The sequence below is a fragment of the Rhineura floridana genome, chromosome 14 (genome assembly GCF_030035675.1).
Source record: "Rhineura floridana isolate rRhiFlo1 chromosome 14, rRhiFlo1.hap2, whole genome shotgun sequence".
NCBI classification, from domain to species: Eukaryota; Metazoa; Chordata; class Lepidosauria; order Squamata; family Rhineuridae; genus Rhineura; species Rhineura floridana.
In genome coordinates this window covers 14,455,327-14,481,341 of record NC_084493.1, presented here as the reverse complement: position 1 = coordinate 14,481,341, position 26,015 = coordinate 14,455,327, and the positions used below count along the sequence as shown (strand labels likewise).

The 26,015-nt window shown below is 44.8% G+C and overlaps 1 long non-coding RNA gene across 4 annotated transcripts; it reads left to right on the top strand.

Moving 5' to 3' along the window:
* Window positions 1-19: 19 nt before the first annotated feature.
* LOC133369761 (uncharacterized) lies at window positions 20-21,201 on the top strand. Of its 4 annotated transcripts, none has more exons than XR_009758973.1 (4): window positions 20-419; window positions 553-746; window positions 1,503-1,578; window positions 21,068-21,201. It is a non-coding gene; the product is annotated as an uncharacterized LOC133369761 (long non-coding RNA). The 4 variants fall into 4 exon arrangements; XR_009758975.1 differs by lacking the exon at window positions 21,068-21,201 and adding an exon at window positions 2,784-3,079; XR_009758974.1 differs by lacking the exon at window positions 21,068-21,201 and adding an exon at window positions 2,429-3,079.
* Window positions 21,202-26,015: the final 4,814 nt, after the last annotated feature.

Sequence of the window (26,015 nt, the reverse complement as noted above, 5' to 3'; positions counted from 1 at the left end):
TCCTGGGGGATTAGCAACAAATTGCCCCTTATTAATCAGGAGCACAAGGTGCTACCTGCTCCAGATGGGTGTATACGTGTAGTTACTAGGGGAGTGCACCAAAAATAATATTCCATACTGAACCCGTTTCAGTGCTTCAGAAAGCAGGCTGATTCAACTTGGACCGCTTCCAGGGGAAGCCGCTTTGCCATGGATCTGAATCTGAACCACAGCTTGGAAATTCACACCTTCTCGTTCCCTATAACATTTTTGCTTTTTGACAGAGTTGGACAAAAGGGCAGGTGCAGTAGCCTCTTCTGAGTGAATTAAGCCCGCCAAATTTCAGTTTAAGAAGTGGAGGATTTGTGTGTGTGCAAACTTCTTTTTAAAGGAAACTGCTCATAACTTATGTGGAACCTGCTTTTTAACTCCACTTCCAGGTAATTCTGGGGAAAGCAATGCCTCTGAAGCACTATCGGGGTCTAGTGTGGAAGCAACACATATTTATACCTTTTTTTCCTCTCCTTATTTGTGCTTCTTTTCTGACTTTTGATCTTTTTGGGTTCTATTCAGGCTGAAGACCAAAAGGTGCTCATTTCTCGAGAACACATGTCAAGGAGATGTTGGGGCTTTAGTAAAATGTCCTATTGCACAGAGCTGCTGGAGTCAGCCAAACACTGTGCCTCACTTAATCGGCGTGGAAATTGAAATTGGAAAAATCCACCAGAGGCCGGGAAGGTGTGCCAAAGGAAACAGTGGGATTTACTGTAAGTTTTGCATTGCAGATATGAAGAGGAAAGACTAGGCTGGAAAATGCGTCCAAAGCCAAGGCATTTAAATTGCAAAAGAAATAAGACACCTTTGCTTCTGCACATATCCATTTAGTTTATTTTCTGTCTCTTTTTTGGGGGTGGGGGGGGAGAGAAATCCTTTCTGTTGCCTTGATTAAGCCCAATGCTCTTTCTGTACTCTTCTGTATTCTTTCCAACTTGGGATTCTCCTCCTAAGTTGTAGGTATGGAATGTGACCATAGTCATTTAAATATGAGACAATATTTTGAAGTAGGACTTTTTTTTTAAAATTACCAAATTTAAAAACTTTAAAAATAACCCTACTCATATTTTCCTTTTTTGAATAACTGCCAAGTTTGTTGACTTTGTTTGTTTAAAAAACTTACTTCGAACATCTATGACATTTTGGAACTCTGTGTGTGTGTTGCGTGCCTTCAAGTCGATTGCGACTTATGGCGACCCTATGAATCAGCGACCACCAATAGCATCTGTAGTAAACCCTGTTCAGATCTTGTAAATTCAAGTCTGTGGCTTCCTTTATGGAATTAATCCATCTCCTGTTTGGTCTTCCGCTTTTTCTGCTCCCTTCTGCTTTTCCCAGCATTATTGTCATTTCTAGTGAATCATGTCTTATTATGTGTCCAGAGTATGATAACCTCAGTTTCATCATATTAGCTTCTAGTGATAGTTCTGGTTTAGTTTGTTCTAACACCCAATTATTTGTCTTTTCAGGGTAAACATCTGTTAACAAGAGGCTGAGTTCAGAAGAACTGATGCTAGGAGAGAGGGGGATTCCTGTTTTTGCAAGGTCTGCTTTCTAACTACTTTGGGGATGGGCGTTATAGAATGTGTAGAAGAATGTGTGGAAAGGGTTGCAAGGCCATGCTGACTAGCCCCGCCCACTACCACTACACTCCCCAACATCCACACATTCAACGGGTGTCAAAAGCAGAACAGGTACAGCTACTTCCAACATCCATTGAATGCACAAACCTCCAGAGAGTATGACGGTGAAATGCAAGGGTGGTAATGGGTGCGGCTAGACTGTGGCTGCCATACATTGAAAGCACATTTCCCCCCAAAGAATTCTGGAGACTGCAGTTTGATAAGGGTGTTGGGAATTACAGCTCTGTAGAGGGTGAACTACAGTTCCCAGGATTTTTTGGGGGGGGTGCTTTAAATGAGGTTTGGGTGTCTGGTGTGTACACAGTGTGCATGGCCCTGCTATCCCTTCTGTGTGTTCCTTCAATGCATCAAGGGGTTTATATGGGATACCCACATGTCCAAATCTCAGCAAATGGTATTTGCAAGGACATGGATTCATTCACACAATTGCCTCTCTTCATGAGGAACGCAGGTTTCCACTACCACCCCAAGATGATGTCTTAGGACAAGAATAGGGAACCTGTGGCCCTCCAGATGTACTTGCCCTTCAGCTCCTTATATACTCTGGGCTCCTAAACCACACCCTAACCATTGCTCCTGGCAGTGAAGGGGTATCAGGGATCACTTGCTCACAAGTAGTCTCTGGGTCTGTAGATGCATCCTCTGCCGTCACTGTTTAGCTTGGACCCAAAGCCTCTGGCACCGGTGCTCTCAAGGACCAGAGGGGGGCAGCTCCACTTCCTCCTCTGACATTTTCAGAAGTTCTTCCTCAGGTATCAACCAAGCAGTCCCATCGAGGGAATCCTCCGCATTAGAAACATGGGGCCCTGCCTGCTCCTCAAGTTCTCTGACCTATGGTGTGCCTTCTTCATCCTCTGAGGACTCAGGGTCTGGCATCTTTGCTGGGGCGGGGATTGAAGCAAAGGGTATTAATGACCACCTGTCATTAATGCTGTCATTCAAAGATTCCTGACCTGAGCAGAAGGTTGAGCTAGATGGTCTCCAAGGTTCCTTCCAATGCTAACATTCTGTGATTCCATGATTCTGCCAACCCACCTCCAGGGTTGGAGGACAAAGAGTCTGCAAAGTTCACAAGGAACCTTTTTTTCCCCCTTGTCTGCACTGCAGGACACCACCCAAGCACAATGTGACAGACAGATCAGTGTACCTTGCACCTGCTAATGATGAGATGATTTTGTGGTGATGTGAACTGCACTTCCAGATTCTAAACGCAATAGGGTGAGGGTGGGGTAGAGAAAGGTGCAATCATGCAGTTTATTTCCTGGCTGCCATGTTAAAACAGTGCTAATTGCTGTACAAGAGCCCTAAGCAGTTGGGTGAAGCCACTTAATTACAACGTCTTGTATACAGTGCTCAATTAAACAGGATGATGTGCAGACAAGCATCAACTACCCTCTTCTTTAAAAATAGCAGAGTTCAGTGAAATTGTCAGTTACATAAACACAGCCTAGAACGACGGCTGTGTCGGGTGGAACGCGGCAGATGGACACGTTTGAGTGGACAAGAAGATCTGCGGTGTGCGGCAGTCTCTTCCTGCAGACAGATCAGATCTCTTTCCTAAGTGGCAAGGCTTTGCCTGTAGCTGTAAAACTTCAAAAATGTTCTAGAATCGGTGTTTTGTTTTCAAAACATTCTACCTACAAGGAACTCTTTCTCTGCTAATGTGCCTGAAGAGGAAGCTTTGCATATTTGCCACTGAACCTCTGTGAATTAATTGTTGTAACTGATTTAGTCTTGTGGTTTTCATAGAATCATAGACTTGGAAGGGGCCTAAAAGGCCACTGAGTCCAACCCCTTGCTCAATGCAAGAATCCATCTTAAACTGTAAGCCATCCTGGGGCCTTACGGTGAAGGGTAGGAAAGAAACTCACTTAAGAACATAGGAAGAGCCCTGCTGGATCAGGGCAAAGGCTGACCTTGTCCCTCTTTCTATTTCCATAGTGGACAACACAAAAGGAAGCCCACAAGCAGGGCATGAACACTCTCAGCAGGGCAATAGCACTCCCATAAGAAAAAGCCTGCTGAATCAGGCCAGTGGCCCATCTAGTCCAGCATCTTGGTCTCGCTGTGGCTGGCCAGATGCTTATGGGAAGCCCGCAAGCAGGACCTGAGCGCAACAGCACTCTCCCCTCCTGCGGTTTCCAGCAACTGATATTCAGAAGCACACTGTCTCTGACAGTGGAGGTAGCAGTCCACAGCAACTGGTATTCAGAGGGAAGATAGCCACCATGCCTACTAGCCATTTGTGCACTTCCATGAATTTGTCTAATCCTCTTGTAAAGCCATCCACGTTGGCAGCCAGCACATGTTGTAGTAGCAGATTCCATGGTTTCACTATGTGCTGGGTGAAGTATTGCCACTTCTCTGTTCTGAATCTCCTACTCTTCAGCTTTGTTGGATGACCCCCTCATTCTAGTGTAAGAGAGGGGAAGAAAACCTTCTCTCTATCCACTTTCTTCACACCCTACATAATTTTATATACCTCTTTCGGGGCCTCCTTACTCATCTTTTCGCCTAAATTTGACACACAAACACACACATGCACACACACCAAAAATGTTGTAATCTTTCAGCATAGGGCAGTTGCTCCAGCCTCCTGATTAATTTGGGTGCCCTTTTCTGAACCTTTTCCAGCTCTACAACATCCTATTTGAGGTGTGACAACCAGAACAGGACACTGTATTGCAAGTGCAGACACTGCACCATAGATTTAGGGTGCAGAGGATCCTGGGAAATGCTCCTTGCCAGATACTCAGCTCATGCAGGGCACTGGACAGGCCCACTAGCCCTCACAACATGTTCCATATGACCCAAGAACATGCCCAATGCCAGTGGAGACTTGTCTATTAAGGCAAATGGGGCACTGCCCCACCAACTTCAGCCCTCCCTCACCAGTCCCCACCTACCTGCTTTCCTACTTACCACAAATCCAGAGGGTGCCACCACCTCTCAGCTTCCTCCTCCTCCTCAATCTCTGTGTTGCCCTTGTAGAACTCAGCAAGGAAGACAATGGGACAAAGCTAGAATGAGTTGGCTCTACCTGTCATTGGCTCTGGCTCCACCTGCCATTGGGCTCCCTGCCTTCTGCCCCACCAGCCCCAACTGGCACCAGCCCACCACTCACCCACTCTCACCTGAGAAGGAGCACTGCAGTGCAGGGAGATAATCAGGGGCCCAGGCAGAGCTCAAGATGTGGTTGGTGGGGTTATTGGGAGAGGGCCAAGAGAGGCATCTCCAAGATAGGGCTCCTCCAGCTGCCTTTGACCTCATGCAGGTACACCTAGGTCATAGTAAGGTTCTCTGTGGGGTCCGTCCTAAGCTTCTTCTCCCAAAGAGGATTCTCCAGCGGATGCAGATCAGATGGGATCCTGACACCTAGATAGAGAAGCTTGGAGGGCTGCATTTGTTGGCAGAGTGATTGGAGTGAAGCAGATGGAGACCAGAGAGAAAAGAAAATGTTAATACTTGATTGAGTAAACTGAACAAAACAGTATGTAGTTAGAGGAGAAATGAACAGAGAGGTTTGTCTTTCTTAGGTTAAGCCTACACAGGGGGAAAACTCTGTCCAAACTACATAGACAAACAGAACTCAAGTAACCACAGGAGGGTCACTCCATTCTGACTGGTTGCTATAGGCAACATCTCCAGCACCAACCCGCTTGGGTAACTTGTCTAACTGTCAACAGAATTAACTGCTCCTGATTGGCTTCTGCCCCTGTATTTCCAACAGCATTCACTACCTTTGCCCAATGCTTCACCCCTCTGGTTTAGCATTATGTCCAAATGAGGCCTATTTTTCCAACTAGGTCAGTATTGTTTGCTCTGACCGGCACCATTTCTCAAGTCTCTGGCAAGGACAGTCCCATCACCGGATGCCTGCCCGGTTGGTGCTGACCCATCACAGGGCCTTCTCACTGGTGGCTCCCCATTTGTGGAATGCTCTCCCTGGTGAGATTCATCTGTCTCCCTCCTCATTAACTTTCAGGAGGGATTTTAAAACATTCCTGTTTGCCCAGGAGTTTGATAGCTGAAAGATACTAAAATGATTAGCGGTTGAGGGTACAGGACTGTCTTAAAATGTTTTTAAATGTTTTCGATATGTTTTAACTAAATTTCAGTTGCATCATTATCCACTGCATTAGCTAATCTGAATTCCATTATTCCTTTGTTGTTTACCACCCTGGGTTCTGGGGAGGCGGGAGAAGGGGGGGCATAGAAATCTAATTATTAATTGATTAATTAATTAATTGTCCTGATCCTTTTAACTGGAGATGTCAAGGAATGAACCAGGGACCTTCTGCACACAAACAGGGATCTTAAAATTCCCACAGAGCATTGTCATTTCCCCCCTTCCCTCTATTTTAGCTCTTTAAGATTTAACAAAAAGGACCTGTCTCTCTCTTTCTCCCTCGCAAAGCATCTTCGAGAAAGCAGTCTGTACAGCAGCTTTTGTTTCAGCCCAAACAGAAAGCCTGAATTGTTCCTTGCCTCCTCCCTTTCTACCACCCCCAAACCCGGTTTCACACCAGCCAACGGGAGGAATAATTAACGTGCAGATTCCCTGGGGTTTTTTTGGCATCTTTTCTTAGCTTTCTAGCGTGTAGACAGCCACAACCTCTCCTCCCCAAAACTACCTTATGAAACTGAGGGGGTGGGTAGGGAGAAGCATTGAAAAATGACATAGGGCTTATTATTGTTGTTATTGTTATTATTATTATTATTATTTTAAAAGTCTAAAAACTCATTAGCAAGTTAAAGAGAGATGCTTTTACTGTAAGCGAAGCACTGCTCTCTCTCGCTTTCGAGCTCTCCATTCCCACCTCCCAAGAGATAGCATTTTCTCTCTCTTTCCAAACAGACGCATTTCGGGGATGAGGGTGGAGGACATACATAGCTTTTGAAACAAAGCTGGGAGAATTATTTATCTCAGACAGGATACGATCAGAAGTAGACCCGAGGCGGAAATGTTCCATCCAATTCAAAAGTTTGTCAACATTTGTATTTACAAGTAAGATTGTGGGTTGTCCTGACAAACAATCCCAGACAACACCCAATTAAAATGATAGAATTTGCTGTCTCATGATGTGGTGATGGCCAGTAGGTTGCTTTAAGGCAAATCCATGGGGGATAAGTCTGCAAATGGCTAGCAGCTATGATCAGTGGGATATGCAACAGAATGTTGCAATGCATCCTCACCTTCCAACAGAAGTGCTGCTAGTCAAGGTGCTGACCAACCAGCCTGCCAAGCTATGCCCTACTCCAGGATACTCCATTCCTTTTCCCTCCCACCCCAGTTCTCTTTTCCAAGGGACACTCAACTTTCTGTGTCTACTGAGCATGGTCAGTCTTCATTGGGCTGTTTGGTGGGGTGGCCTCCTTTAGTATTAAAGTGTTTATTTGTTCTTCTGCAATCCTCAGGGTTCTCTCAGGCATGCTGACATCTTCGTTTTGTTTTTCATTATCTCTGTTTTGGATCCTTTCCTGTCTGCACTCAACACATGAGTTCAATATTAGAGGGAATAACGCTTGCATTGAACTTCCATGTTCATAGGCAAGCAGATGAACCCTTTTGCCTTCATGCACTGCTAGTATGCATCTCAGAGGCATCTGGATGGTCCATGTGGAAAGCAAAATACCAGACTAGTTGGACCTCTAGTGTAGTTGGACCTCTAGAGCTGCTCTTATGTCCAAAACATAGTTAGCACTAAAAATACTTTAGACTCAAACCCAGATTTGTGTTCCAAACTTAAGTGTCTTCCAAACCATGGCTTCTGCAGTTTCCCTCTTTTCCCACCTTCTCCAAAGATCACAAGGCATGATCCCAAAGACCAGCCTCCCAGAGCGGAGCAACGGCCCTAGCCAGGGCTTGTCAGTTTGGATGCAATGCCAAATGACAGTTTGCCCAAGCTATGGTTTGTAAACCAGCTTCAAACTGTGATTTCTGATCCTTGTTTGGTGGTTTGTGCTGCTTTGGATATAATGACAAACCACGAGTGTGGCTTTTTCCATACAGTGGTTACGCTGAACTGTCCGTCTCTCTATATACTTTTGCTGTGAAAAAAAGAAGGGAAGTCAAGCACATTCTGCTTAGAACTCAGGACCATCCAATGAAGTTGAACGTTGAAAGGTTCAGGTCAGACGAAAGAAAGGGCTTCTTCACACAGACAGCGCCTAGTTAAACTAAAGAATTCACTCACACAAGATGTAGTGATGGTCACCAACTTGGATGGTTATAAAAGAGGATTAGACAAATGCATGGAGGACAAGGCTATCAATGGCTACTAGCCACAATGGCTATGTTCTGCCTCCGCTATCAGAGACACTATGCCTCTCAATACCAGCTGGTGGGAATCACAAGTAAGGAGAGCACTGTTGTGCTTGGGTCCTGCTTGTGGGCATCCCAGTGGGGCATCTGGTTGGCCACTGTGAGAATAGGATGCTGGACTAGATGGGCCACTGGTCTGATCCATCAGGACTTTTCTTATGTTCTCTTACTGTTAGCAAGTGGAGACTGAGGGTTACGATATCACTGGGGCAGGATACTCTGTTCCTTTCCCCTCCCACCACAGTTCTCTTGGGGATTTATGATATCTGCTCTGGCTTTTAGTCTGAACCTTGAAGGAGCTGTCTAAGGTGCTTGAACCTTGGATATCTCCTTGAGAGTTCAGACTAAAACCTGGAGGGGATTCACTACCCCACTGATATGGGAGCCACCAGTTTCCACTGCTGTTCGTCCAGTTCACCTGATGACCCTGAATACTACTATTATGAGAGAGAAGAGTTCCCCTCTTGCTTCACCATATACCTCATTCTACACACCTGCATCGCACACCCCTGCCCTTTAGTTATTTTCTTCCTCAACTAAAAAGCCTCAGATGCTTTAGCTTTCCCTCAAAGGAACGTGCCTGTCCAAAAGCTTGTAAAAAGAACAGGAAATGTCATCGAAACGTTACAGGGCTGCTTGATAAATTTAGAAAGACACCGACTTCACCCAGTCACCCTTGCTTACCTTTAAGAGAACGTGTTGTGTTCCTGAAGCAACATGACTAAATTATTGCATACCGTTGCTATGGCAGCTCCTAATTTGTTATTGAATAATAGAGGGATACGTGTTTAAATAGCTCGAAACCTGCCCCCGAGGTATGTTATAAACAAGCACATTTTTCATTAAGGCTTTTTTTTTTTTTTAAGTTAAATAAGTATACATTTTAAATAGCAAGAACATCTCATCTTTTCTGAGCTGTGGGGAAATTTTAAAGAAGGCAGCAGACAGGGTGTACATATTCCACATAGGGAGAAAAGACCAGCTGTACCATTAAACACAGGCCCCAGCTTCAATGGGTGACCTTGGGCCCGTCATTGTCTCTCAGCCTAACCCACCTCACAGAATTGTTGTGAGGATAAAATTGGGAGGGGGGGAGCCATCTTTGTACACCACCTTGAACTCCTTGGAGGAAAGGAGGAATATAAATGTAACAATAAAAACAACAACTGCTAAAGGAGAGAGAGGTATGAGCATGCTGGCAGGGGGACCTCAACAGTTTTCCGTAGTAGAAAAAAAAATCTTTAGGGGAGGAATATATATGGAGACAAAATACAGTAACCTAAACCAGCTTAATTGGACAGAGCATCCTTTGTAACCACTGGGTGTTGAGTATCTGTGGACAGTGGTGGCTGGTGTCCAATGGGAATGGCGGGGCGGAAGGCAGGGGGACCAGCGGTAGGTGAAGCCAGAGCCAATGACAGACAGAGAAACCCATGACTGGTTGCAAGTAAGAGGGCAGGCAGGTGGGGGCTGGCTAAGGGCAGATTGAGGTTGGTGGGGCAATGGCCTGTTCACCCTAATGGACCAGCCTCCACTGTCTATGGGGGAGACGGAAAGCAAAGGAAGATACGAACATAGAAAGCTGCCTTATACTGAGTCAGACCATTGGTCCATCTAGCTCAGGATGGTCTACACTGACTGGCAGCAGCTCTCAGGTAGGGTTCACTTCCGGCCGTACCTGGAGATGCTGGGGACTGAACTTGGGACCTTCTGCATCCAAGGCAGATGCTCTACCACTGATCTATAGCCCTTCCCCAAAGGAGAGGGTTGGACTGGAAAATCCTGAAAGAAGGCGTGGCTGGCTGGCACAGTGAAGAGGAGCACCCGGCAAACGTCTTATTGCACTTGTAAAACGCAACAAACCAATAGCAGTAAAAACAGTGTCGTAAAACCCACATCAGCTACAGCAGAGGCTCTAACTAAAGGTGCTTCCAGAAAGGTGTTTACTGCACAGTTAGCTCACCTCATGCATGCAACTTTTTTTAAAAAAATGTCACGATGCCACATGATCAGAATGCCAGCTTGTATTCCCCTCACCCCCATTTAATTCAGAATTACCCTTTCCAGGGGAAATCTCAGAAAATCTGAGAGCAGGATGCTGGAAAAGATGGCTCTTCTTAAATTTTTTGAACTGTTGTGTATATACGTTGTAGGGCAATCAGTAGTGTAGTGGCAAATTCAGAAGTGCAGGGTCCCTTCATGATAGACACAGCCTTACCCCTTCACCCCTTTTTTACTGCTGGGTTGAGAATTAGAACCCTTGTTAATACATTCTCCCATAACAACAGACATCCCTAGGAACCAATAAGCATGAAAGGGGGAGAGTGTTAGCTACTGAGAAGAGTCTTCTCAGTGCCTGACTCAACTCCTTTCACTCTGATTGACTCCAATCAGCAAAAAAGGACAAGGAAGTATGTTGGAAGACTCTTCTCAGTGGCTAACACACTCCCCTTTCATGCTAATTGGCTCATCGGATGCTAGAGACACAGGGACACTGCTAGGACTCTGATCCCAAAAAAGTAAGGGGTCTGAGACCCCCTGAGACCCTGGACCACTACACCCCTGAGGGCAATTATGCTTTTTCCTCATTTCCCATTGACAAAAACTGCTTACTTGGCTTTAAGACAGGGGTGCAGCGACTTTTGGAGCCCATGGGCCACATCAGTAGATCTAGACACAAAAGAGGGCAGAGCAATGGATGAATCTTTGTTCATAGAATCATAGAATAGTGGAGTTGGAAGGTGCCTATGAAGCCATCAACTCCAACCCCCTGCTCAATCTTGTTGGTTTTTTGCTTTTAAAAAGGTTTATTTAACAATATTTCAACAATGCAAATACACTGAAATTCAAAAATAGCAGAAAAAACTAATCAATAAAAAAATTAAATGCATGAAATTCTTTGGTACGTAACTCAGGTGATGTTACTATCTGTTACAACTTAAGAAGCTATCGTTTGTCTCCACAAATGCTTGCGAAAGAATCCCATGAAGCACTCCTTAGCCAAAAGGGGGCCCTAAACCATCAGCTCAGGAGAGGAAGCCAAGCTCTCCAGAGTGTCTTTCAGTAGACAGGCAGATGTCTCATGGTGTCAGATCCTGTGGCACAGGAAATCAATGGGCACCTAACTGCAGTGTTTTCCTGCTTTTGATTTGAGCAGTGGATATGACTTCCCTATGTACAGTGGGCTACATTCCAGCCATACAAATGTTAGATGTTTCTACACACGTGTACACTAGGGTTGCCAGGCTCAGGGCCTGAGACTGATCCTGTATCTTTAAGAGAAGAGAAAGTCAGCCAAGTGCAGGTTTTCTTGCAACACTCTAATGGGAAAAACCACAAGGTGGAATTCTCCCTTTCCCCTGCACAACTTTTAAAGATACAGAAGACCTCTTGGTTGCCAGGCCCAGCCAAAACTCCCATCAGCCCCAGCCATATAATATTATATACTGGCCTTCCCCAACCCAAATAAATAAATAAATAATTTGTATAAAAATATTTATAATCAAGAAATAAGCCTGGTGCCTTCCAGATGTTTTGGGCTACATCTCCCATCAGCGCAGCCATGCTGTCTGGGGCTGACTCCAGCTGTAGCCCTCAACATCTGGAGGGCACCAGGTTGGGGACAACAGTTAATGTCTATCAACACGCACAATTGCTACAATCACCTGTAAGTTACCATGCTTGCCGTTTGGGGGAATATTGATTAGAATTTTCAGTCTGCTGTTTAAAATAAAAGAGTAGCAGAAAAGCACACCTCTGTGCCAAAAGACTTTTAACATTAAAAGTGGAGGGAATGAAAAAGAGAGAGAGAGAGAGAGAGAGAGAGAGAGAGAGAGAAAGAAAGAAAGAAAGAAAGAAAGAGTTTTTTCTTTCTTTCAGGTTTTGTAATTGAAAGCAAACCCAAACCAGGGTCTTTTCTAGCTGAACAACGGAGCAAAGCATCACTGATTCCATTTCACTTCACTTGATGGGAAGGGTTTTTCATTTTTTTTAAAAAAAAAATATTATGTGATCAATTTAGTGCACAAACCTTGATGAATAATGGAATTTAAGGAGGAGAGCCTCCCTATAGAGACGGGCTCTATTGACATCTGACTGGTAATCTAAAGGCCTGCTGAGAAGGTCCAAAGGATGGATCACAGTCTCTCAGCAGGTCATTACAGCATTAGCCAATTAGAAAGCAGAGGTATTGGGTGACATTGTTCTTTGAAGAGCAAATATAATTGATTTTCATTTCAGCTGGAGAGAGAACCTCTTTCACTCAAAAGAAACTTAGCATAATTTCTTGTTTAGGGGGACTTTAGAGAGATTTGTGCTGGAATATTTAATTCCAAGCTGGGGACAGTCCCTGGCAACATGTGTAAATTAAGGGACAGCTGACTTCACTCATTGATATTCCAAATGAGATATATATATATATATATATTTGGCCAGGGCTCAAGAGTAGCAGGAAGATTTTAGAGTAGGAGGAAGCATCAAACAGTAGTTGCCTGGGGCCCTCCACCGCTCTGAACAATTTGCCAAGGCGAAGACCTGCTTTTAAGGGCTACATCCCTATGCATTTTAAAAATACAATATAAAATCAACTGTTGATTTTCTTTTTAAAGTCATCTCATGCATTTCTTCACAGAGATCCTTTAGCACCATTTCTTCTCTTTCTCCTACTATTTCGTTGTCTTTTGTTGGCTGATTTCGATGGGTGCTTACACCATTAGAATCATGGATTGGGATTCTTGAAAAGAAACTTTTTTTCAAGCATTTCGCATTAGTGTTTTAATTCCCTAAGAGCAGTAGTATGGTGACAAATTCAGGCCACTGTGGATAATGCTGAGTCAGATGCACCACTGGTCTGACTTGGTCTAAGGCAGCCTCCTGTGTTCCTGTTCTGGGGGGGGGGATTCTAACTACTAGACGTGACGGTGGCAGACGTGTGTCTTTTAGAGTGTGGGTCGCTGGTGAACAGATACAAAGCAGGGCCTGGGGAAGAGGAGGTGGGGTTGAACTGACAGGAGAGTTGAACACTTTAGGGGAAGGACCATCGCTCAGTGGGTAGAGCACATGCTTTGTATGCACAATGTCCCAGGTTCAATCCCCGGCATCTCCAGGCAGGGCTGGGAGAGAAGTTACCCTGCCTGAAATCCAGAAGAGCTGCTGCCAGTCAGTGTCGACAATACTGAGCTAGATAGACCTGACTCAGGCGGTGAGCACACTAGTCGCCTACAGCAAAGCTTTGACCACACTTGGAGGGGGAACGGGTTGATCTGCCGATCAGTTGCAAAAACGCTTTGAAGCAATTAAAAAAAAATGCAGTCAAGGTGTTCCTGCCAGGTTTTACGGTAAAAAGGGGCAGGATTTGACTAGCATTGTGTCATCGTCCCCGTTCTCAGAAGAGAGAGGTAGAGGCACACTGGAACCGGCACAACAGTAAATGTGTCTCTACCCCCAGTATAAGGCAGCTTTCTACCTCCTCCTTTTTCTTTCCTAGGCCAGTCCAGTCATGAGGCAGAGCAAAACTGTTGTATCAGGCAGTGGGGCATGGGGTTGCTGACTTGCCCCCCAGGGGCCCTACCTCATTTTTGGCTAGCTCACTTGCCTGCTGGTCCTTCTGCTGTGGCCACAGCCACTGGACACCCACCCACTCCCCCAACGTGGCAAAGTGAGGTTCCCTGATGCTGCCCCATCCACCACCTCCCTGCCTCAACTCTGAGGAAAGACTAAGGCCTCATTCACACCAGACATTTATTGCACTATTATTCCACTTTAAACAGTCATGACGTCTCCCACAGAATCCTGGGAAGTGTTGTTTGTGAAGGGTGCTGGGAGATGGCAAGAGACCCCTATTCTCCTCACAGAGCTACAATTTCCAGAGTTCTCTTAGAGTTTGGCAAGCCTATCTCTGTGAGGTGGTCTCCGAACTTTATCTTTTTACTAAAGATCCTAACAACAACTTTATCTTTTTACTAAATTTATCCTTATCCCAGTCTGCATCTGTGCTGGAATTGTTTTTTAAGTTTTTTTGAAAGATGTTTTGAAAGATGTTTTTAAGATGTTTTGCTTTGAAGATATTTTTTAAGATGTTTTACTTTGAAGATGTTCTGTCATTTGTTTGCCACCCTGGACTCTTTCTGGGAGGAAGGCCGGGATATAAATTTAATAATAAATAATTTAAAAGGGATTTTTAGGTGCTGTGCCACTAATGTGCACACCTTGAAAGAGTGTACATTTGTGGATTTCTGCAGCTCACCTATTGTGTGCGCACACAAAAATAACTCCTATTGCGTGCACAGGTACACAGGCTGTAGACTTGTCGAACGTTACACGGGAATGTAGAGATCAACTAGTTGAGTACACAGGTGCACGGGTTGTACACTAGTTGAATGTAATGCATATACGGTCCGAGTGTACAGTCTGTGTACACAAGAGTTGAGCTCTACAAATCAAGAAGTTGTACACCCTTTCACACAACCTGTACCTATCTTCAGTGTACCGGTACTGTACCATATGAACAAGCCTTTGGAATCCTCTATTTGAATGACCGTCTGGCCCAAGCTTGGTTTAAAGATAAAGGACCACAGGCAGTGGTAGTCCAGCATCCTGTTCTCACAGTGACCACCCAGATGCCCAGGGGAAGCCCAAGGCAAGAACCTGTGTGCAAGAGCACCCTCCCCTCCTGCGGTTTCCAGAAACTGGCATTCAGAAGTATAATGCCTCCAACCGTGGAGGTACAGCGTAGCCATTGTGGCTAGTAGCCATTGATCGTAATGACTTTTATTATTATTATTAAATTTATTTATACCCCGCCTTTTGGCCAAAGGCCCTCAAGGCAGCTTACAAAGAAAAATAACCACAAGTATAAAATTACATCAATAAAAGCAATACAATTTACAAAAATTAAATGAAATAACAAATAACATTATTAAGGCGGGGAAATGTCCAAGAAAAATTTGGAACAAGTGAATTTAAAATGGATCACTCTCTGTCTTTGCCAGCACACAATATTCTGTGCTTAATGATTTCTAACCGATTCTGTATTATGTTCCTCTCTTCTGTCCTCGCTTTTTGGTGAAGCATCAGTGGGTTCCTCGCCATTAGGATTACTGTCACCTGTCCTGAGCCCCTGGGATCGGGCTGGCTCTAAACAAACTCCAAAGAACACTTTATTACTATAGCTCATTAATGCGTCCTTTGAAATAAATTTACTGTGGGGGGGAGGGGGAACAGATCACTGGGCACCCTCATTAAAGCTACACCTCTGTAGTAGTTCCTCCCAAGAATACATGAAAGACCTTCCCCTCACCTCCCCTTCAAACAGCAAAGGAGTCAAGACTTGCAGGGCTTTTAAAGTTAACTACTTCCAGGTGCAAAAGAAAAGAGATGCTTAGTGCTGCTGATATGGGAATGTGTGTTTCCTCTCACCATCACCACCCCCACCACCCCCAGCATTAAAGCTCAGATGCCTTTGTTCTCTGGCAAAGGGTAGCTTTCTCCTCATCTGGTGTTTTATGACTGCAGGTTGCCATATTGCCCCAAACTCAGTAACACAGCACCAAAGGTCTCCTTTGATTGCTTGGCTTCACTTTATTGACTGCCATGTTTTCTTCAGCCCCCAGATGCCTTGGGGGTTGGCAAATAACATCTCACTTACAAGCCTGGTGCTCTCCCTTTTTTGGGTAAAGGGCCAGCTAGAATCTGTGCTTGATTAGATGCACATGCAGACGCTAAAGTGAAGGGAGAAGCAAATTCTCCAGCCAGGGCCCAAGGACAGAATGGGATTTCTTTCCAAAACTGTCAAAAATTGCATCAGGGATTCAGGGGAGGGGGCGCAGGGAGAGAGAGAGTTTAATGTTTGAAAGTCTTTGAGAAAGGAGAATCCTTTCCAAGATACGGTACTTGATTACATACAGTGGGCCTATCGCCACAATGACCAAGTTGAAATGGAGCACAGCGTTCAGCTGTAGGCAAAAATCTACTCCAACTCTCTTTTTTTATTATTTTATGTTATTATTTTTATGGGGACTGGATCTCGATCCACTATTGTGTATCGCTTAGTGAGCCAAATCTGTTTTGGCAGGGAAATAACAGAGCAGTACAAGTGAAATTGGCAATCTTGCCGCAACACTGTAAGAGCCCTTTCAGTTGATATTAAAAACTTGTTTAACTAAGGAAAGGGATGTTGGAACTTGGATAGAAGGCAGCAATCTTTCCCATATTTTTTTTCTCTTTACTTCTCCTCTCCTTTGAAAAAGCTATGGGATATTTGACTTCCAACCTGGATGGCAACCAGAAATGAGGGGGGAAAGAGAGAGAGATATTAGTTTAACATCTGAAGGGTGGCAGGTCTTATATTGGAGCACTACCGTGTCAACATTGGGTAGGAGCCCAGAATCTTGGTAAAAAGGACTTGGAAGTGAAGCCCATGGATCCCTGGCCCAGCAACAAGAATGCTACTGACCCCAAAGCCCACTGATATTACAGACTTACAGGGAAAAGAAGCCATTACAGCATAGTACATATTCAAAAGTCATCCATCAAAGGAGAATGTTGACAAGATGGAAAAGATTCAGGGAGCTATGTAAGATGACCATGGTGAGGCCTCAAAAAAGATGAATGCAGTTTTAGGCTGTATGCGTAGTTTCCAAGCCATGAGAAATAATAGTTCCACTTTATCCTGCGCTGGTCAGAGCTCATCTGGGGCACTATGTCCAGTTCTGGGTGTCACACTTCAACACAGATGTAGGCAGTGGTGGCCGGTGGCTCCATGTCAGTGGGGCAGTAGAATCCACTCCTGGTTTTAGTCTGAACTTTCAAGGAGCTGTCTGAGGTGAAAGTTTGGACTAAAACCAAGAGTGGATTCCACTGCCCCACTGACATGGAGCCACTAGCCACCACTGGATGTAGGCAGTGCGATCCGCTCTGTGTTTTAGTTGGGCTTTTCATGGAGCTGCCCAAGGTGCTGAAGCCTATTCCCAAAATAGGTTTGGCATTTTGGACAGCTCCTTGAAAGTTCAGACTAAAACCTGGAGTGGATTCCCTGCCCCACTGACATTTCTACACCACTGGATGTAGAGAAACTGGAATGGAGTCAAAGAGCAGGGCAACAAAGATGGTCAGAAGTATGGAAAACAAGTCCTATGAGGAAAGGTTGAAGGAACTGAGTATGTTTAGCCTGAAGAGAGAAGACACGTTAGCACTCTTCAAATATCCGAAAGGCTGTCAGTCACATAGGAAAGAGCAAAGAGTTATTCTCTGCTGCCTCAGAGGGGTGGACTACATCAAATGGGCTTAAGTTACAGGCTGCCCTCGCCCGACCATTAGGCAGAGTATAACAGTTGCCTCAAGCATCAGAGACTGGGGAATGCAGAATGATAGTAAGGTACTGAAGCAGAGGTATTTGCAGCAGTAGATTTGTATCCTGCCCTTCTTCCCAGAAGGAGCCCAGGGCGGCAAACAAAAACCCTAAAAAAGCATATCTTAGAATGAAGTGCATCAAGAATATGTATTTTGTCAGGGAAATGCATACAAATATGTCAATTTCCATGTTGTTGTTGTGAGAAATTTATTTCTGTTTGTCCCAAGTGCATTTTCAAAACATTAGTGGTATATTTCAGAAGTTTAGTTGGGATAATTCTCCACCTTGCTTCTCAGTTAAGAGAATGCAGCTGCCCTTATTGGAAGGAGGGTTTAATTTTCCAGATATTCGTTTATACCTCAAGCATATCTTTCAGCGCACACGGTCCATTGGCAAATTCTATGAATAACCCAGCATGGGTAATTTTAGAGATGGTCTTAAAAAAATGAAAGGGCCCACACCACCCGCCATTTTAGCAACTAGAAAGGCATGGTGTACACTGTCTTGTCAGTTACAATTTGACCCACATGCTTACGCTAAATTAACTTTATGGGTTATGAGTCCCCTGGGAAAAGGAACGGACTGTGAAACCACTCAGAACATTGTAGCTCTGTGAGGGGAATAGGGGGTCTCCTAACAACTCCCAGCACCCTTCACAAACTACAGTCCCCAGGATTCTTTGGGGGAAGCCATGACTGTTTGAAGTGGCATGATTCTGCTTTAAAGGTATAGTGCAGATGGGGCCACTGTTAAACTAGGGCGTTTACTATCACAAGATGTAGCAATGACCACCAGCTTGGACAACTGTTAAGAACATAAGAACATAAGAAGAGCCTGCTGGATCAGGCCAGTGGCCCATCTAGTCCAGCATTCTGTTCTCACAGTGGCCAACCAGGTGCCTGGGGGAAGCCCGCAAGCAGGACCCGAGTGCAAGAACACTCTCCCCTCCTGAGGCTTCCGGCAACTGGTTTTCAGAAGCATGCTGCCTCTGACTAGGGTGGCACAGCACAGCCATCATGGCTAGTAGCCATTGATAGCCCTGTCCTCCATGAATTTGTCTAATCTTCTTTTAAAGCCATCCAAGCTGGTGGCCATTACTGCATCTTGTGGGAGCAAATTCCATAGTTTAACTATGCGCTGAGTAAAGAAGTACTTCCTTTTGTCTGTCCTGAATCTTCCAACATTCAGCTTCTTTGAATGTCCACGAGTTCTAGTATTATGAGAGAGGGAGAAGAACTTTTCTCTATCCACTTTCTCAATGCCATGCATAATTTTATACACTTCTATCATGTCTCCTCTGACCCGCCTTTTCTCTAAACTAAAAAGCCCCAAATGCTTCGACAAACTCATGGAGGAGAAGTCTATGAATGGCTAATAGTTATTATCGTTGTGTATTACCTTCGGTTTGTGGGCTTCCTATTGGTTAGCCACAGTGGAAAACAGAACGCTGAATTAGATGGGCCTTTGGTTTGATCCAGTGGGGCTTATCTTATTGGGAGGGAGAAATTTGGAGTGGAAAGGCAACTTGTCACTTTGTTTCCATAATATGTAAATCTGGCTGCTGGGATTTGTTGGGCTGGGATATGACAGCCCTTAGGGGCACTTTCATTCCTACTGGGAAGAAGCCGCTTGATAATTCCTAATGGTATACATTAAATTATTATTGTGATTAAACATTTATGCTAAAACTCCAGAGGCTGAGCTACAGCAATATGGGGTTCCGGTGCAGAATTACTCCATAAAAACAATGCTTCAACAAATTAGTTTGTGGCATGTCATAAGAGGAGAGCAGTAAACTAATATTAATAAATTAAAACTCTTGGATTTGGGGGTGTAAACACTGATTTCTTTTCAACAGCTCTGTTCCTTTATCAATTTATTGCCTACCTTACTTTTTGTAAAGACAACTATTTTACAGTGTTGGCTTGAAAGTATCACTTGCATATGTATTGATGTAAATTTAGAAATATCCTGATTCCTCCTTGCATTGCCAAAATGCAAGGCGTAACAGGAGGTGTAACTGGAGACTACATCTGGAGCAGCAGCAGGCCATCAGCTCCCAGTGTTCTGGCCAAGTGTTCTAGCTGATGAACCAGCCCTGCCTGATGCCTTTTTCACAAGTAAGAAAAGCCCTCTTCAGGCCAACAGAGGCCGGTCCTTTAGGGCAAAAGGGGCACTACCTCACCAACCTCAGTCTGCCCTCAGCCACCTGCTGGCCTCCCTACTTACGGCAAGTCCAGGAGTGGCAGTGGCTGTCAGCTTCCTCCTCCTTAGGCTCAGTGTTGCTCCTTGTAGAACTCAGCAGGGAGAAGGGTGGGGACAAAACCAGAATGAGTCGGCTCTGCCTGTCATTGGCTCTGGCTCCACCTACTGTTGGGCTCTCTGCCTTCCGCCCCACCAGTCCCAAAGGGCACCAGCCACCACTACTCGAGGCATTAATGCTACTAAACACAGAAGCAAATATGTCCTGAGTAGCCCTGCCCTCTAGCCTTTGCACAAACAGTGCAACCTTCTGTAGCAATGGAGCTTTCGTGCATAGAGCTGCATGCATGAAGGCTAGGGTTGTAACATGATTGCACAGGGTTCTTGGTCAGGTGGAAGCCTTTGCATGGTCACTGCATGTGCAAAGGCTAGAGGAAAGAGCTACACAGCAACACAAGGGCATTATTATTATTATTATTATTATTATTATTATTATTATTATTTAGACTTGTTAGTCACTTGTTAACCCACAGGTCTCCAAGCAACTTGCAACAAATTGAAAGCATTAATATAAATGCATATTACCATAAAACAAAACACACAGGCTCCATAACAACCACAGGAAACCTGGCAGTATGTTTATAACAAAACAACATCATCTCGGTCTGTCAAACACCTGGGGGAAAAATATGTCTTTACCTGGTGCTGAAAAGATGTCAGTGAAGGCATCAGGTGGACCCCACTGGGGACAGCATTCCACAAATGGCTAAAGAGGACTAAAAAGGGCCGCAATCCAACTAAAGGAATTTCAAGTCAATCAACAATTGATACATCTATTGATTAAATTTACATATATTTGCATTTGGGTGAAAAAAGAAATGGAATCTTTCTGAAGCAACAAGTAAATTTTCTTTGTTTTCAAATGATGCACACATGTCACAGCAAGCATCATCTGAAAAGATGCATCTCCTCCTGGGTTGGAGAATGCCTCTTTAAGATATTGATTGACATCAGCAGTTTTTTTAGAAGCACCTGTAGTATGTATGTACTTATATACGTGTTACAAGATGTTATGTGTTATGTGCCTTCAAGTCGATTATGACTTACGGCGACCCTATGAATCAGCGACCTCCAATAGCATCTGTTGTAAACCACCCTACATACACATTAATCTGCTATCCAATTAATTATGGGCACTCAACCAATTTATCAGTTAAACTAATTGATTAAACGTTGCAATTTCACATGTCCTGAGATTCAGATTGTCTGGACTAGGATTCATAACAAACAAATAAAAACCAATGAACAAAATATGAAAGACATCAAAGTTTGTTAAGAGTTAAACCTCCCACTCACTTCTAATTAAAGAAAACCAATTTTCCCCCACCTTGCAAAACAAGGACACTAATTTCACACTGAAGCCAGAGTTCTCCGCTTATTCAAGAAACATTAAGTGCTAAGGAGGCGATGCAGCATTGGTTATTAACCTCACTATTTGTTCTCCTTTCCTTGTAGGCAGACAATCAGCAGTCTAAGTAAGGACTGATAAGAGGAAAAAACCTGTCTGAATAGTCGGAGCTGCAATTTTCAGAACTCTCGGCACAGCTTGCAATATTATCTTTGCAAATACAAATATATATTGTATTAAATTGTCAGCTACTTGTAAATGGGATGCCACTACTTTCATTTTCTCCTTACATCTACATAGCCCTATAGCCAGGGTGGGGCATATGGGTGCCACCCCTGCCAAACTGGTGCCACCCCCGCCGAACTGGTGCCACCCCCACCGAACTATGCTCCCAACCACCCAAGTTTTGTGTGGATTTTTTAAATTGTTTTTTAATTTGTGAGATGACAGACAATGACAGCCTTCATTTAAAGAATGACAGCATTCATTTTAAGAACAGGAGCAATTTAAGAATTGGTCCCTCTAAAAAAATTCAGTGAATAAGGCAGGGTGAATGCACAACAAAAGCCTCATCTGGGAGATCTGGGCTCCTGCTGGGAGGAAGGGCGGGATATAAATCAAATAAATAAAATAAGAGCCCCCCCAAAGTTTGCTCACTCCAGACTTTCACTGACTGAGGATGGATTTTTCATGATCATAATCACCCTATAATTACTAAAGCAATCCTGAAAAAAACAGCCAGAATAGTAACATGACCCCTGAAGAGTTAAATATTAGAATTTTGTGTTGCGCGCCACAGTTAGTCTCTACCTCTTGGACTTTCCTTGCTCGCCTTTTCAGTTTCAGTTGGGTTCTCTACCCAGCCGGCAATAAAGAAACATGTTTGTTTGCCCACAGTAAGAAGCAAAAGCTTGTTTATTCTTCAATTATGATAAATAAAGCAGGATTTGGTGCTTATTATTGCTAAAGAATGAAATAAAAAGATAACTTACAGTGATCTAAAAAAAATCTAAAAGGTAAAGGTGTCCCCGCACTTATAGCGCGAGTCGTTTCCGACTCTTAGGGTAACGTCTTGCGATGTTTACTAGGCAGACCGTATATATGGGGTGGGATTGCCAGTTCCTTCCTGGGCCTTTCTTTACCCCCCAGCATATGCCGGGTACTCATTTTACCGACCACGGATGGATGGAAGGCTGAGTGGACCTCGACCCCTTTTACCGGAGATTCGACTTCCTCCTTCCATTGGAATCAAACTCCGGCCATGAGCAGAGCTTCAGCTGCGTTACCGCCGCTTACCACTCTGCGCCATGGAGGGTCTCTAAAATCTACCCTAAGTTAAATATTTAGATTCTAATCTAATTGCTGCTCCCAGCCTTCGATGAAGTCCAGCTCTGCAGACTCACAGACTTACAGTAAGACTTACAACTCTCAGTCCCCTTAACAAACTACATTTCCCAGGATTCTTAGAGGGAAGCCATGACTGTTTAAAGTGGTATTATACTGCTTAAAATGTATAACGCAGACAGAGTCACAGTCCATTTCTGTTATTTATGAAGATACCTTATACTGAGTCAGATCCATTGGCCCATCTACCCCAGTATTGTCTACACTGACTGGCAACAGCTCTCTGGGGTTTCAGACAAGGTTCTCTCCCAGCCCTGAACTTTTTTTGGTGGTGTTTTTTTTTGCCAAGTCAAAAACACACACTCACTCACAAAGGCGAGAGTGCAGCACAGAATTAGGCTTACTTCAGCCCCATGGATTTCAATGGGACTTGAGCATGCCTAGCTGTGCCTGGGATTGTGGCCATAAGATTTATGGATTCTCCTGCAGGCCATTCATTAGAGAAACGTTCTGCATGAATACAAATAGGAGACTACAGCAGCATAATTATACAAAACCTGCTCTGTCTCAGCTGAAGAGGGTAAGGATGTGTGAAGACCTGGGTCCACACTGCTGGAAGACCAGTAGTGTAGGGGCAAATTCAGAAGTGCAGGGTCCCTTCATGTTAATCACAGCCATGCCCCCTTCCCCCTTTTTTGCTGTGGGGTTCAGAAGGAGAACACCACAAGAACCAATAAGCATGAAAGAGGAGAGTGTTAGCCCTGAGAAGAGTCTTCTCCGTGTTTGACTCACCTCCTTTCACTCTGATTGGCTCCTGTCATCAGGAAAGGACAAGGAAGCATGTTAGAAGATTCTTCACAGTGGCTAACACACTCCCCTTTCATGCTGATTGGCTCGTAGGATGCTGGAGACATAGGGACCCTGATGGGACCCTGCTCCCAAAAAAGTAAAGGGTTTAAGACACACACCCCGAGACCCTGCACAACTACACCCCTGTGGAAGACAACATGAAAGCCTTTGCTGCATACAACAGCTGCTGAAGCTATCACATATACAAATCCTCCTTTGGTCTTCCGGGTCCCCTTTGGAACCAATGACAGTCAGAAATTTCAATACATCCCCAGAGGCAATAGCAAGCTATCATGTGTGAGTGACCAGATTGCCAGAATCCACACCAGCTTGCTTTCTTCTGAAAAAAAGCTTCACAGGGACATTGGAAGCTGCCTTGTACCAAGTCAGGTCTAGCTCAGAACTGTCTACACTGACTGGCAGCAGCTGTCCAGGGTTTTCGACAGAGGATCTTCCCTACCCCTGCTTGGAGATGTCGGGGACTGAACCAGGAACCTTCCACATGCAAAGCAAACGCTCTCCCACTGAATCACCCTCAGCATCAGCTTGCTGGCCCTTTCAACGCCTGCAGGCCATGCACGTCTCATCCCACGCTGCAATGTCCTTCCTTCCCCCACAGATTTCCTATTGCAGGGATTGGCAACATGGCATCCTTAGGTGCACAACCACTCCTAGAGGGTTTCCCTGGCTGCCCGCAAGGTCTCATCCCTCCCACACACACACACACACACGTCTGGAAATAAGAGAATAGAAGGTTTTTTTCCTACGCCCAATTGCAACGCCGAGGGCAATGGGGGGGTACAGTTGTGGAGAGGAGAGCTGCAGTGCGTGTGTGGTGCCCATGACAGTTTCTCCACTTTGCAAAGGTGCCCAGAGGCTCAAAATGGTTGGCTTCCCCCATGCCCTATTCTGAGACATTGCCTTGCTCACCCCCACTGGCTTTTCTAAGGCTGCCCCTCATCACCGTGGTTGTTCTGCTAGTGGCCCCAGCATTGCACTGAGTCCGACATCAACGGTGGGCTCTTGCCTCCCTGGAAAAGGCTGATCGGGGGCAAAGCTTGGAAAAGGTACTTTTTTGAACTATAACTCCCATCAGCCCAATCCAGTGGCCCTGCTGGCTGGGGCTGATGGGAGTTGTAGTTTAAAAAAGTAACTTTTCGAAGCTCTGATCGGGGGTCATGGGCAGCCAGTTTTTAGGGAAACAATAATCCAGAGGGTTTCTTTAAGGACAGGCATTATTTCCGAAAGGAAGGCATTTCAGGCCTTCAGTGAATAGGGCTCGTAAAAAAGTAAAAACACCTTTCTCTCTCTCTCCAGAATGGAGGTGTATTTACAGGAACCAGTTCTTTGTACAAATCACAAGCGTCGACTTCAAGAGAGATGCTCCCATGAGAAAATAACATACCCTGCCATGCCTTTGTCCTCACACTTTCCCCCAAACGCCTGGGAATGTGATGTCATTAATACATCCAGCAGCAAGTGCATTGTACACAGAAATCTATTGTACTGTTCTATATTCCTGCCTGTTGTCACATTATGTACCTGTCAGAACAGAGCACGTTCAACAAAATAGTTGGGGTGGTGGGAGCAGGGGCAGGAAGAAAGGAGTCTGGATCCATTCCACAGCCAGTGAGGGGCATTAGACAATGTTAGGACAGGAAGAGATTATTATTATTATTAATTCCATTTATACTCCGCCTTTCTTTTCATGATAGAAACCCAAGGCGGCTTACATATGGTTCCCAGGCAGTCTCCCATCCAGGCACTGACCAGACCTGACCTGAGATGTGACATTTCTGCTACCCCCAAAAAACGGCAGCTCTGTAATGAGTCCTGAGGACCAGATAGAGAGCCCTGGGGGCGCACATTTGGCCCCCAGGTCTGAGGTTCCCCACTCCTGCTTTAAGTGGTGGCTCCGGGGGCAGTGGGGCAGTAGAATCCACTCCGAGTTTTAGTCCGAACATTCAAGGAGCTGTCCAAGGTGCTTCAGCTCCAGCCGCCACTGCTTCACTCTCTTCAAAATGCGCAAAGCCAACCCTAGAGTGTTTGGGGCCCTCCTGCTTATTTAAGGTGTCCACTTCTGCGTAAAAACAAGGAAATGCATCACTGACACAGAGGTCAAAAAAGATGCTGTTTCAAATAGAATTTGCACATGGCCATGCATATATGTAGAGATGTAGGAAACTGCCTTATACTGAGTCAGACCTCTAGGTCTTCTGTATCTTTAAAAGTTGTGCAGGGGAAAGGGAGAATCCCACCTTGTGGTTTTTCCCATTACAGGGTTGCAAGAACACCTGCACTTGGCTGACTTTCTCTTCTCCTGAAGATACAGGATCAGTCTCAGGCCCTGAGCCTGGCAACCCTAATGGAGAGAGATGTATGTAGGAACCTCTGGCTTTTGTGTGGCTGGAATGTAGACGAAGAGTTACATCTGTTGCTCCACCTACTTTATCTCTGTCCCCTCCCACCAATGCTATGCAGCCTTACCCCTGTAAGGCTGCTTATGTTGCAGTGTGTTCCCTAGGCCAGAAAAGATTCCCCACTCCTGCTTTAAGAACAGGGGCTTGCATCAGACCTTTGGATATTGTATGTTTAGCAGCAGCTGATAATTGTATTTCCATGCAATCCATACAAATATTAATATATCAGCTTTTACAAGGGATGGAAGCACCCCTTTAGTTCAGGTGAGCATCAAAAACAATGTTTCATCATTATAAGTTTCAAGGTTCTATAGCTTATAAAAATGACAGCTACTGAGCTACAAACTTGAAACGTGGCATACATTATCTACCTGATGGGGTCTCCAACAGTTCCAACTTTCTAGCCAATCCAGTAACAATTGCCACAGATACAGCAAAAAGT